A 13775-nucleotide genomic window follows, 5' to 3' on the forward strand; every position below is an offset into this window, starting at 1 on the left:
TTCTTAACACATTTTTAAACATAATATTTCTTTTCACAGTTTAATACAGGGTTTCTGCTTTAAGACCATCAGGAATGAAATTTCAGACTTATATAGGGCTAAACGCTAGTGATTTTTTTAATAGCCCAGCAGAAATAAAATAAATTTTCTTGCCACACGAAGAAACAAATTCTAATTAATTATTTTAGCCACATATTTTAAATAATGTGTCAATTCAAGCAGACCCTGGTTGTATATATGCATTTTTTTTCAACATAACTTAAAAAAGCATTTAAAAACTTTAATAAACTAGTGTATGCACAACAAAATGTTATAATATTCCTTATAAATAGAGTTTTGCTAAAAGTTTGAGATGTATTGTTAATGATTGAATGTGTGTTGAGTGATCGATTGGGTAGCTTTACATAAAAAAGGAAAATTAAGACCCTTTTAAAATGATTTAAGAACTACAAGACAATATTTCAGTGCATTTAAGACTTTTTAAGGCCTAAAATTGTGTTTTGAAAATGTAAAACATTTTAAGACTTTTTAAGACTCTGTGGACATGAAACATAAGAGCTTATTTCTTTTGTCTTTGCCATGAAGACAGTCCATAATATTTCCCTAGTTATTTTGTAAGATACAAGTATTCAACTTAAAGTGCAATTTAAAGGTTTAACTAGGTTAATTAGGTTAACTAGGCAAGTTAAGTTAATTAGGCAAGTCATTGTATAACAGTGCTTTGTTCTTTAGCCAATTGAAAATAATTAATTTCTTAAGGGGGTTTATAATATTGACCTTAATAAAATTGGTATTGAAATAGGGCTGGGCGATAAAATCTGTATCGATATTTATTGACCTAATACCATTGTCAATATCGATGAAAAAATATTTGGTATGTAGTTTCGGTATGGAGCGCTATAGTTTTATTAAAATGTGGCTGCTGAGCACGCACCTTGGAAGCAATGCCAAAAAGCTTAGGGTGTCATTTTGTCATTTGCAATGGAGGCACGCGATTACACATGTTGACAAAGCCCATTGTAATGGTCAAGAAAACAACACGATTGTCACTTCAGGTCAGAATAACAACACATGCGAAAATGAGTGCTGTATAGCAGCAGTGAGGAGATTGTGAATCCAAAAGGATGTAAGGATGTCGCCAGAGTGGCTTTTTGGTTTCTTTTCTTGTGCATCTCAGCCACTAGCATTCAATAGTCATTCAACTTCACAATTTGTAATGTTGCAGTATGTAGGTGAATAATGATGGCTGGTTCCTTTACGTGAAAGCTCAGATTATCATTACTTGTTTTGTTTACAGAGTTTGAGGTTCACTGTATCAATATCATACACATCTTACAGATGTTAATCTACCTTTACCCTTGCACACACTGTGTAACATTTTATTTATCAAGTTTAAGAGTCACACTTTAACACTTATGTTTATTTTATTATGAAGAGATCAGATGTTTATTTTTAATATTTTTGTTTTTGACTATTATTATTTGCCTTAATAATGTTGGTAAATTAAAATAAAGTCATTAAATAAAAAATTCTTAATATTCCTAAATGTGTTGTTAAAAATATTCAATAATTATCGATATTGAATGATATGAAACGTGATATCGTATTTTTTGCAATATCGCCCAGCCCTTATTAAGAAATAAAACCAGAATAAAATATTCCTGCTCCATTAAACAGCACTTGGGAAATATTTGAAGTGTTAAAAATTCACACAAGAGCAACAAATTTTGCCTTCAAATGTATATAGGCATCATTTGCGATGTGTACAATTTAAACAACCATCCTGCAATCTATGCTTTTCTTAAGATTACACGAATAAATCAAAGGATTTTTTTTGCACTGAGTACATTTCAAGAATTGACTTTTTGATTATTTAACACTTTGTTCCCCCTGCCACTGCTACCTCTACTAATTGATTATTCAGTCATCTCTCATTCTTGTCAAACTGTTAGCAAGCGAGCACCATTGTTCCGGCCTGCATGCAAAAATACACCTGCCAAGCACAGGGCTCTGACAAACACATGAAAGGAGTCACACATCAAAGGCCCGAGTGTGCTCCATCTCAATACCATCTTTCCGTAAATGCAAGTGCACCTGAAAGAATTGCACGATCTTGTAAACCATTGAGTGTAACAGCTCTCAGAGGGGCTGTAACTGTACGGGAGGAAATGCAAAATGAACACCAATGCAATAAAAACAGATAGCGAGCACTTCATCACACTCTAAACATCCGACGGACAAAATATCTTCAAGCCAGAGGCGTTCGAGATCTCAAGAGCACATTTTAGCCTCAAGCATTTTTGGCTAGTTTTTTAAAATCTGCTAACCACACACAGTCCATCATCTGCTAAACATCTAGAATGATAAAACCATATAGTTCAAAGCACAGTGGCGTTTGTATCTATTTTTCAATGTCACAACAAGAAAGAGATATGCCCAGAGTTCAAACGGTTTTGGTGATGGACTATCGTTTGATCTCCCACTATGCCAGGGTCTGTGATGCATTGCTCCCCTGATTGCTGCTCAGTGCTAATGAGCTGAATTTAACTGGCAGGAGGTGCAAGAGAAGAACCCAAGACTGTGAGCTGTTAATAGGTTTTACAGCATGACTCACAAAGACACGAAACTATGAAAAAAAAAATCAAATAATGCCACCATATGTTTTCTCAGATCTCAAACTGTAGTTGAAGAGCAGCAGCAATAATTAGAACAAACTGAATCCCTGACTTTAGAAAGAGCCGTGTTGTCAAATTGATAGGTCAAAGGTTTGTACTGTTAGGGAACAATGCTAATGCAAAATCTAAACTGCATCTCACTGTATAATTGGGCGTAGTGAGAATAGCAAGATGAATGCCAACAAGTTTGTTTATGCCAAAGTCTGATAAAACTTTTCAGTATGTTAATGCTAATTCATTTTTCTCTACACTCTCAGAAATAAAGGTCCAAAATCTATCACTGGGGCGGTACCTTTTTAAAAGGTACATTTTTATCCACCTGTACAGTACAAAAGTGTACCTTAAAGGTACTAATGTCCACCTGTACAGTACAAAACTGTTCCCTAAAGGTACTAATGTCCACCTGTACAGTACAAAACTGTACCCTAAAGGTACTAATGTCCACCTGTACAGTACAAAACTGTTCCCTAAAGGTACTAATGTCCACCTGTACTGTACAAAACTGTACCCTAAAGGTACTAATGTCCACCTGTACAGTACAAAACTGTACCCTAAAGGTACTAATGTCCACTTGTACTGTACAAAAGTGTACTCTAAAGGTACTAATGTCCACCTGTACTGTACAAAACTGTACCCTAAAGGTACTAATGTCCACCTGTACAGAACAAAAGTGTACCTTAAAGGTACTAATGTCCACCTGTACAGTACAAAAGTGTACCTTAAAGGTACTAATGTCCACCTGTACAGTACAAAAGTGTACCTTAAAGGTACTAATGTCCACCTGTACAGTACAAAAGTGTACCTTAAAGGTACTAATGTCCACCTGTACAGTACAAAAGTGTACCTTAAAGGTACTAATGTCCACCTGTACAGTACAAAAGTGTACCTTAAAGGTACTAATGTCCACCTGTAAAGTACAAAAGTGTACCCTATAGGTACTAATGTCCTCCTGTACGGTACAAAAGTGTACCCTAAAGGTACTAATGTCCACCTGTGCGGTACAAAAGTGTATCCTTAAGGTACTAATGTCCACCTGTACAGTACAAAAGGTAACCCTGAAGGTACTAATGTCCACCTGTGCGGTACAAAAGTGTACACTGAAGGTACTAATGTCCATCTGTACAGTACAAAAATGTACCTTATAGGTACTAATGTCCACCTGTACAGTACAAAAGTGTACCCTAAAGGTACTAATGTCCACCTGTGCGGTACAAAAGTGTATCCTTAAGGTACTAATGTCCACCTGTACAGTACAAAAGGTAACCCTGAAGGTACTAATTTCCACCTGTAAAGTACAAAAGTGTATCCTTAAGGTATTAATGTCCATCTGTACTGTACAAAAGTGTACACTAAAGCAGTGGTACCCAACCCCCGGGCCGCGGACTGGTATCGGTATGTGGATCAGTTGGTAGCAGGCTGCACAAGAAATCATTAATTATTTCTGTTTTATTTATTTATCTGAGTCTGAAGGATCTTTTAATTTGAAAAATCTTTTATTTTGAACCGTATTCTCTCAGTTACATTACATGTCCGTCACTTGAGTCCCAAAATGTAACCCACAAGCTAGCAAAATGAGTAAGAAACAGGCGCCTTAGGAAAGTTTCTTTGTGAAGGAGAAAAGGCTCAGTGAAGAACCCACAAAGTACCAAGGAATGGATCCGCAACCCATTTGTCAACAAATCAGGTGAATTCAGCAAGTCTGTACAAGAAGATCACATATTGTGTCTTTTCCGTGCACAAGTTTCTTATTCCCAATAGAGGCACGTGGCTTGCACAAGCATATTGGGGGCAACGCGCTCGCGGCTTCCAGGCCCACACAGTAGAAAACATTTTAACTTTCAGAATGCTGCAAGCACACCACAAGAACTGACCATTCAGCTTTATACTTCGTATGGAAAATACACATTTCAGTTGACTAATTATTTGAGAGAACACCCAAACACTGCAGTGCTTTAGATGAAACTTGTATCAGAGTTATAGAAATGTTATTGCCCCCCATATGTGGCTGCAAAGTTCCTGCAGAAGTATAAATCAGCCTCAGGCTTTAACAGAGCGGGGTCACATGACTCCACACGCAGTAGGGAAAGTAATTGAAAAAATTGTCCTGGAAAAATAAATCGATTAAAGGTTCTGAATGCCTACCTAAAGGTACTAATGCCTGCCTGTACGGTACAATATTGTACCTTCTGAAAACATTTCTGAGTTTGTTGTAGTGTTACTCAAATAGCTCAAGCAATGCCAAGGTCATGAGTTTGATTCCAGGAATGCATGAAGTGACTTAGTGCAATGCATGAATGTAATTTCATGAATTTATAAGGAGAAGCTACTTAAATCATTCAGATGGCCACATGGACAGGTTATGTGACGGTCTCAATCTTGAAAACTAGGGATAGTTCACCCAAAAAATAATTGTGTTATCATTTCACCCTTTACTTGTTCCAAAACCAGTTTGAGTTAACCAGTTTTAACTCAAACTGGTTTTGGAAAACCAGTTTTAAACCAGTTTTTTTTTTAACACAAAACAAGATATTTGGAAAATACCGGCAACCGTTGATTTCTATATTTGTTATTTTTTCTACTATGAATTTCAATGGCTAACATTCTTCAAAGTATCTTCTTTTGTGTTTAACAGGAGAAAATATACTCTGATTTGGAAAAAATCAAGGGTGAGTAAATGATGGCAGAGTTGTATTTTTGGGGTGAACTATTCCTTTAACAAGCCTTTGTAGGTGAATGTAAGAAACTAATAATAAGGCACCGCAATGTATCTTTGTGGTGAATTACTGGCTTACTCTGTTCACATTTATAACAAATAAGAGTTGTGTGTTCTTTGTCGGGTCACCACTTGATATTAAATCTAATATCTGGGTTCTGAAGAAAAAAACGGATCCAACCACTGGTATGTGACACATTTGAAATGAGCACTGATAAATGATGGAGCACCGAGCAGATGAAAAGCGACATTTATATTGAGCGCCAAATGTAACATCGCTTTAGTTCAAAGCACTTCACAGAAAGGAAAAAAGTTTGTCTCTCACAAACTACACATCCTGGTTGCGCATTAAAATAAACCCAGTGATGCAATGAAGCGCAACGTCCCTTTCTGTTATATCATACGCAGAAAAAGGCACTAACTAGAAGAGCATTGGGTTTTATGAGCTTCTACAGGACTCAATAACAAACATCTGTTTTCTGAGCTGCTTCTCTGACCTTTACAAAAACATACTGTGGTGAAACCAAATATAATACCAGAGTGTTTTGTAGAGTCCTTGAATGCCTACACAATTTTCAGCGGTTTAGTAAGTATTTTACCATTAATTTGTTCCTACAGTATATAGGCATTTAAAAAAAAATCTTTGTTAAATCATTATAGAAACAGCTATGAGAGAATCGTAACATTACAAACTTTGATTTGAAGAAAAGAAATATAAGAAAAAGACGAGACAGAAAAAACTATAATCCCATAACTCATGATGCAAGACAAAAATATTCATTAATTCTAAGTCTCTATTTCAGAGGTTGCCACAGCGGAATGAACCGGCAACTATTCCAGCATATGTTTTACGCAGCGGATGTCCTTCCAGCCGCAACCCAGTACTGCGAAACACCCATACACACACAATCACACACACTAATACACTACGGACAATTTAGTTTATTCAATAGTACTCGATTCCTGGAGGGCCGCAGCTCTGCACAGCTTTGCTCCAACACTATTCAACACAGCTGATCGAACTAATCAAGTGTTCAAAAGAGTCCAGAACACCTTGATTAGTTGCATCAGCTGTGTTTGATTAGGGTTGGAGAAAACTGTGCAGAGCTGCGGCCCTCCAGGAATTGAGTTTGAGACCTATTATTCAATTCACCTATAGCAAGTTTTTAGACTGTGGGGGAAATCAGTGCACCCGGAGGAAACCCACGCCAACACGGGGAGAACATGCAAACTCAGAAATGCCAAGTGGCCCAGTCGGGACTCGAACCAGCGACCTTCTTACAGTGAGCCGACAGTGTTAACTGAGCTACAGTGCCGTTCAAATATATTAATATGTATGTAAAATATAAATGTAATACTCAACTTGTTAAATGTAGCTATAGAAACAGTATATTGATTTAGTTAGATAATTTGCAGAGTTTTATGGAAGCTAAAGGTTACTTTTGGTGTGAATTCCTCAATAAAAGTTTATGAATAGGGTTGGGCGATGTCGACCAAATTGGCATCCTACGATGTCTAATGTGAAACATCGCAATGGACGAGGACACCGTCATTGTAGGTGGCGGTGAATGAATTATTTATGAATAATTAATTAATTCATGGCGACGCAGTGGTGCAGTAGGTAGTGCTCTCGCCTCATAGCAAGAAGGTCGCTGGTTTGAGCCTCGGCTGGGGCAGTTGGCGTTTCTGTGTGAAGTTTGCATGTTCTCCCTGCGTTCGTGTGGGTTTCCTCCGGGTGCTCCGGTTTCCCCACAGTCCGAAGACATGTGGTACAGGTGAATTAAGAAGGCTAAATTGTCCGTAGTGTATGAGTGTGAGTGTGTATGGATGTTTCCCAGAGATGGGTTTGCGGCTGGAAGGGCATCCGCTGCGTAAAACATGTGCTGGATAAGTTGGTGGTTCATTCCGCTGTGGCGACCCCGGATTAATAAAGAAACTAAGGTGAAAAGAAAATGAATGATTGATAATTAATTCATAACACTCTAATTATTTGTAGCCTACCGTTTCAACTACCTGACCCGCATGCTCTTTGTTTTACCCATAAACAAATAAAGATAAGTCACACACAAATAACCACCTGTCAATTTCTGCGGGACTCTGGCATGAATAGGCAGAGTGATCTGTGTCATTATAATGGCGTTGACAAACTTGGTTGGTAAAAAAGTATCTGAGGTTTTCACTAAAATTACTAAGTACAAGCGTAGAAGCGAAAGATTGAAGCAGTGTACTGACGCTGTGACACGTTACCTGATAGATTCAAAAGACCGAAGAGTCGTTAGACAGAGACAAGACTGATTAAATATAACATTAAACAACTATAGTGAGACGCGATAAACATCCTTGATAAACTGTTTGACGTGCACTGCTCTCTGGGGTTTTGTGCTCAAAGCACCCGCTGACTGCTGGAGCGTAGTGTGTGTGAGTGTGTGGTCACGTGATGTGCGTTTTCAGTGGTATAATGTAGAAGGAGGGCTTTTCAGAAATCCTAGATGAAATGCCAGTGTGGACGTGGACCGTTTTTGTTCTAAAATGCATTTATTTATTTAGTTTTTTTTTTTTTTTTACTTCCCAGGTTCTGCAGGTTGCTTTGTCCCGATTCTTGATTGCCAATCTTAAGCCAAGTGTAATGGTTTGTTTTGGTTCAATTTGGAATTTCCCCAACCAATGGCAGAGCCCAGGGGACCAGAGTGAGTCCTAAAATGCCATTTTAAAACTAAGATGTATTAGTGTAAACAGGGCCTAAGTGTGTATTTTTCGCGAGCAGGTTGCTGCTGCGATGGGGGCAGGGTGGAGGATCCTAATGCTGGCTCAACATCGTGATGTCTATCGGGCATCGGCGATAGACGATGGCATCGTCTATCGACCCAACCCTATTTATGATAGGTGGAATTTCTGTTCAGCATCATGGGGAATGCAGTTTTTTGCATAAAGTCTACTATTGTTTCATAATTAAGCTGAATTAATGTAAACAGATTGGTACAAGAAGTACATTTACACTCAATCAACAACCTTGGAGACAACAGGTCTGTTTTAAAAGGTTAGAAATGGAGTAGAAATTGTTCAAAATCCTTTGCAAACTAATGAAGACAGCAGAAGTCAATGGTTTATTTGAATTATTTAGACTGACATGTTTACAGTTCCAAAATACTTGAAATGTTTCTTAAAATAAAATATTTTGTGTTCAAATGGGGAAAAAGTTGTTGTATTTTACACAGACATTTAAAAAGAACATATTTTAGAGCAGTAATCAATATTTCTATCCAAGGTTATCATACCATTAGAATCTTACACCGGCCCATGCCTAGTACCAGCATGTACCATGGTATATACCACAATCATAAGACCATAGTGTGTTATACTTGTGTGTTAAATGCCATCCAAGGTTATAAATACCATCTCACGTTCATATGCCATGCTATTTGCACTCCAAGAGCTTCAGAAAGCACCATGGTAAAAAGCATGGTACATTTCATGAAACGAAAGAGCTAAATGTCATGATCTGGCTTCAGACTGTGTGCTTTCAACAGCACGCCGTGGCAGACAAGCCCACGTGTGGCGGCGGTGAAACAAGCCAATCCAACGCTTTTCACACTGAGACACGGGCTGCTTATTCCGCTGAGTCCTGGAGTCTTTTAATCTGCTCAGCCTGTGGAAAGTGCTCTCGCGTTCAGTCATCGGCCTGCTCAAAATTCTCAGAACAAAGACAAAACGCGGACAAGACGGCACTGGCTCTGGAAATGAACCCCCCCCCCCCCATCCATCCATATCCACACTGTGATCTTTGCATGCACTGAACACAAATGATCTCCCCTGAGAGGTGTGCTGGAGACGGGGAGGGACAGCCAGACGGATGGGGTGTGTCCCGCTTTGCTGCAAAGAGCCTCAAACGTCTGATGTACCTCAAAGGCTTGTGTATCGGTGCATAAAAGTCCAAAACATTTGATTTTGAGCATGTAATCTCATGCATTGGGTTGTTGTTAAGGTTCTTAGTGAATTCAAAAGTGTAAAGGCGCAGTATGTGGAATTGACTAATAGCCTAGTGGTTAAACTAGGTATTGCAGTCTAAATTCAAAATATTGGAGAGGGTTTTTTTTCCTCCTCCGTCATGATGCACAAATAATTTGCCAGACTGAGAACACCAACAGATCACGAGTGTGCCTGAAGATTAAGCCTTTAGCCATGGTCACACTGCATTTTCACCCCATACTACAGGGGTCACCAATCTCGGTCCTGGAGGGCCGGTGTCCCTGCAGGATTTAGCTCCAACTTGCCTCAACACACCTGCCTGGGTGTTTCAAGTATACCTAGTAAGACTTTAAATAGTTTTGAATTTATTTTTGCGGGTAAAAAATGACATAGGCACGTAGTGAAAATTTGGGCGGTTTTCCAACGGCCCCGGTCTGCCCTTATAAACCTGTTTTGATCTTCCAAAGAGATGCCATAGTCCCCATTCTTCGCATACAAACGCTTAGAACAGTGTAGAAACGCGTGTGATTTCCCTCCCGACACGACATCTCAATCACTCCTCCTCTCCCTAACTCCCCCGCCCCCCCGCTCCTCAGGTTATCATAGTCTACTGATTGTTGGGCGGCACTTTTTGGTTTTCAGCGTTTTTTCGACAATTTTCATTTCCAGTTTCTTGATTCCAGTTCCAGGCTGGAATCAGTCAGTTACATCTGGCAACACTGCTTCTGGTCCTCCACACGCCCAGGTGGGTTAATTCAAAACTGAGGTAGCCTGAAATTAAATATGCTGTGGTTTCTGCCAAGGAAAAGTCCAAAGACTTTTGAGAGTGTATGGGTGTTTCCCAGTACTGGGTTGCGGCTGCAAGAGCATCCGCTGCATTAATATGCCGGAATAGTTGGTGGTAGAGTTGGGTCGATGCACTCCGCTACAGTGTAGGCTATGTGCGCGGACAGTTTATCTAGAATATACCAGGTAACATGTCACAGTGTCAGTACACTGCTTCAATCCTTCGCTTTCACGCTTGTACTTAGTAATTTTAGTGAAAACCTCAGATACTGTTGGTTGGTTCCTGTTGATTGTGCACCTTTTTTAGCAACCAAGTTTGTCGACGCCATTATAACGACACAGATCACTCTGCCTATTCATGCCAGAGTCTCGTGGAAAAAGTGATTGACAGGTGGTAATCTATGTGTAGCTTATCTTTATTTATTTATGATTTGGTTTTGGGTAAAACAAAGAGCATGCGGTTCAGGTAGTTGAAACGGTAGGCTACAAGTAATTAATTCATTATGTATTAATTAATTAATTTACAGACGATGCCATCGTGATGTTTCACATTAAACATCGTACAATGCCAAAATGGTCAACATCACCCAACCAAAATGGTCAAAAATGGTCAACATCACCCAAAATGGTCAACATCACCCAACCAAAATGGTCAACATCACCCAAAATGGTCAACATCACCCAACCAAAATGGTCAAAAATGGTCAACATCACCCAAAATGGTCAACATCACCCAAAATGGTCAACATCACTCAACCCTAGTAGGCGGTTCATTCCGCTGTGGCGACCACTGATAAATAAGGGACTAAGCCAAATAAAATTGAATGAATATGATTTAGAAGAGTCAAAAACGTGCATACAGCACCTTTAATGATGAGATTTTAACAACACCAGCACCACCTCTACACACCTACAACTTGTTCTCTTCTTTGAAAACAATGCTACTGGGAACGTAGGATGGTGTTTGAGATCTCAACATGACTAATGACACTGAGAGTAAAGTCTGAAAGCCAAATATATGAGCACGATCTGAATTCATATTACAATGCGAGTATGCAATTTCAGGGAGGAGTGCCGTAGCTGACTTTAGCATAAGCTGTTTTCTCTTTCAGGTCAACTACTCACAGGAGAATCGTGCTGAGTAAGTTCAATCATATGAAGATGGTTATAGTAGCTTTATATGGCCAATAAACACATTTTAATTTGAATAAAGTAGACTGAATATAACAAAAAAAAGTGCACTTTAATTAACAAAAAGGCATTGAATATTAGACACCACATGCAGCTTTACTTACATATTAGAGAGATTATCAGACTCTGGACAACAAGATAATTCACGTGCATGATGTACTGTATAGTGTGCCATTTCAGACACGGATAACTCCATCACTGCTTTGAGTTTTTTTTACAAACACAGTAACACATGATCTTTACTTTTATTTAATCACTTTCATATATTATTATTGCTTTAATATAATAAAAACTACACTTAATTTTAGGCAAGGCAAGTTTATTTATATAGGACATTTCATACACAATGGTAACTCACAGTGCTTTACATAAACACGAATATAAGAAACAAGTATAAGACAAATAAAAACAATAAAAATGATTAAAAACAGATTAAAATGGATTTAAAAATGTTTTAAAGGAATGAAATAGAAAAGAAAGACATAATAGTGCAATCTGTCGGATATAGCACAGTGCTCATTCAGTAAAGGCACAGCTAAACAGATGTGTTTTCAGTCTTGATTTGAATGTGCCTAATGTTGGAGCACATCTGATCATTTCTGGAAGCTGGTTCCAGCAGCAGGGAGCCACAGTATAGCGAAAGGCGGATTCACCCTGCTTTGACTGAACTCTTGGAATTTCTAATTTACTTGATCCTAAAGATCTGAGTGACCTGTTAGGTTTGTATTCAGTGAACATATCTGTAATATATTGAGGTGGTAGGCCATTTAGTGATTTATATACCAGTAATAATACTTTAAAATCTATTCTGAATGTAACTGGGAGCCAGTTTAAAGACCTGAGGACAGGTGTGATGTGCTCTGATTTTCTAGTTCTGGTCAGAATCCTGGCAGCAGCGTTCTGGATAATGCGTCCATTACAGTAATCCACCTTTCTGCTCATAAAAGCATGAATGAGTTTCTCTAAGTCCTCGATTTTACAATGTATTATCGAAGCTTGTACCTGCTCGGTCATGTTTAAATCTGGTATTTTTCTAATAAAATCTTTAGAATTTAAAAAAATTGGAATTTACTTCCACTAAATTATGCTGATCTGACTATCACAGAAGAAGATAGTTGACTTGGCTTTTCTAGTCATGCATCTATATCCTGTAATCTTGACTGGGTATATACAGTTGAAATCAAAATTATTAGCCCTGCTGAATTACTAGCCCCCCTCATTATTATTCCCCAATATATGTTTAACAAAAACAAAAGATTTTTTCAACACATTTCTAAACATAATAGTTTTAATAACTGATTTCTAATAACTGATTTATTCTATCTTTGCCATGATGACAGTAAATAATATTTGACTAGATATTTTTCAAGATACTAGTATTCAGCTTAAAGTGACATTTAAAGGCTTAACTAGGTTAATTAAGTTAACTAGGCAGGTAAGGGTAATTAGGAAAGTCATTGTATTACGATGGTTTGTTCTGTAGACTATTGAAAAAATGTAGCTTAAAGAAGCTAATAATTTTGACCTTAAAATGGTTTAAAAAATTTAAAACTGCTTTTTTTCTAGCTGAAATAAAACAAATAAGACTTTCTCCAGAAGAAAAAATATTATCAGACATACTGTGAAAATTTCCTTCCTCTGTTAAACATCATTTGGGAACTATTAGAAAGAAAAGCCACAAATGGGCTAATTATTTTGACTTCAACTGTATATGTAAAAAAAAAGAAAGAAAAAGAAACAATAATTTTGGTGTACTTATCAATTTACAGTTATAAAAAAATTGTGGATACTTAGAAAGCATCTTTAATGCATGTGTCTACTTTAAATGTGTGAAGTCCCAAACTGTTGTTTAGCTGAATGACATTTTAGTGGGTGTTGTTTGTAAGTTATACTAAAAATGTATGCACGTCAGGGCTTGACATTAACACCGGCGAACCCGCCAAATGCGCGTAGATTTCAGCTGTGGCGGGTTAAAGAGACGCTCCCGCTAGCCACTTTGGCTGGCTGAAAATTAATTTTAAGTTGTAATTCATCGAGAAGCAGCACGACTGACAAAATAACTGTTCGCACGAGCAAAAGATAGCAGGTGAATACCAAATGAGAGGATGATCACGCGCACGGCGAGATGCAGGCTTTCTTCACTAACTGACGACGGCTTTAATATCATCTTTTCATTATCACACAGTATTTTTCATCTGCTTTCTTTTGGTTACAGTTATTTTTTATTTAAGGTTTAATTATCATCCTTTACAACAATGATTTAATAGGAGACATATTTAGATATATGACAATCATTTTTTTTAAATATCATTTTTTTTTTAAAGAAAGGTTTTGATTAATAAAAAGTGCATGTACACAGCTATATTTAGCTTATTTTTATTTTTTTAATTAGTTACATTTTGTAGCTGAGAAGCAATTAGTTATTTAAGTTTTTAGTGTGGCCA

General features: G+C 37.7%; 1 protein-coding gene across 1 annotated transcript in view; it reads right to left on the bottom strand.

Moving 5' to 3' along the window:
* The window catches only part of si:ch211-180f4.1 (uncharacterized protein LOC100144405 homolog), a 44950-nt gene that overhangs the window by 4221 nt on the left and 26954 nt on the right, over positions 1-13775 (bottom strand). The window lies entirely within an intron of this gene.

Source organism: Danio aesculapii, chromosome 8 (genome assembly GCF_903798145.1).
Source record: "Danio aesculapii chromosome 8, fDanAes4.1, whole genome shotgun sequence".
Classification (NCBI taxonomy): domain Eukaryota; kingdom Metazoa; phylum Chordata; class Actinopteri; order Cypriniformes; family Danionidae; genus Danio; species Danio aesculapii.